The sequence below is a fragment of the Meleagris gallopavo genome, chromosome 20 (assembly GCF_000146605.3).
Source record: "Meleagris gallopavo isolate NT-WF06-2002-E0010 breed Aviagen turkey brand Nicholas breeding stock chromosome 20, Turkey_5.1, whole genome shotgun sequence".
Taxonomy (NCBI): Eukaryota; Metazoa; Chordata; class Aves; order Galliformes; family Phasianidae; genus Meleagris; species Meleagris gallopavo.
This window is the reverse complement of record NC_015030.2, coordinates 9,596,380-9,597,287: the sequence shown is the minus strand read 5'-3', so window position 1 is coordinate 9,597,287 and position 908 is coordinate 9,596,380. Positions and strand designations below refer to the sequence as shown.

Genomic DNA, 908 nt, shown 5'->3' with positions numbered 1-908 from the left:
AAAGCAGTCTTTTCTCCTAACGTTTCTTTATCTTTCACTTTTCTGGTCGTGTTGGTTTTCTTTCTGTAAACCTGGGGACTCTTGCTACTAAAACGATCGACTGAGCCGAGGCAGGGTGAGAGGAGGAGGTAAGGTGCTAAAGAAGATCCAGAAGAAAAGTGAAGAAAACTTCACATAGGTGAAATTGGGACACGGGAGAAAGTTGTTTGAAGAAAGTAATTTGAAACATTGTTTTAAGGAGAAGGGAAAGTCTGCTTATCCAGCAGATAGCTGGAGCTCTGTTCTGTAGATTCAGCTTTATTTTAATGTCTGTGGGATATTATCGATCTTTTTGATGAAAAGTATAAATGAAAGAAGGAACACAAAACATTATAAAAGACAGCATTTATTCTACCAAAAATGCTCTTTCTGGAGTGCTAGATATGTCAGTGCTTCACAGCAGACTGTTACTAAATCATAACTCCAGTAGTAAGTCATAAGTTAACTGTTTCTTGCCAAATTCAGTACGTCTGCATCTGTTAACGCTGTATTTGTTTGTTAGTGTGAACATAATGAGCTGCACATTCTGAAACTACAGGGCTTTATGGGATTCATTTTGGAGGATGTTGGCACTGTGCCTTAAGAATAATATGTGAGGAGCATCCAGTAAGAGTTAACTCATCCTAATCTCTTAACACACTTCTGTATAATTGCCTCTTGAGCATTACCTGTACCTACGTACTGCCTTCCCACAAGGCTCCTCCAGCTAATGACGGAAGTAGTGCAGAAACGTCCTGGCTCTGCTGACTTGCAAAGACAAGTGAGGAGCAGGCACAGAGTTCACCACTGAGTGCTGAGGCTCTTATCTGTAACGACAGTTTGAGACAGTAACGCTGTCTTCTAGGCTGTCTTATTTTCTAGAGTAATCA

The 908-nt window shown here is 40.4% G+C and overlaps 1 protein-coding gene across 3 annotated transcripts in view; it reads right to left on the bottom strand.

Moving 5' to 3' along the window:
* Nucleotides 1-908, bottom strand: part of CA10 (carbonic anhydrase 10) — a 157,085-nt gene that overhangs the window by 92,647 nt on the left and 63,530 nt on the right. The window lies entirely within an intron of this gene.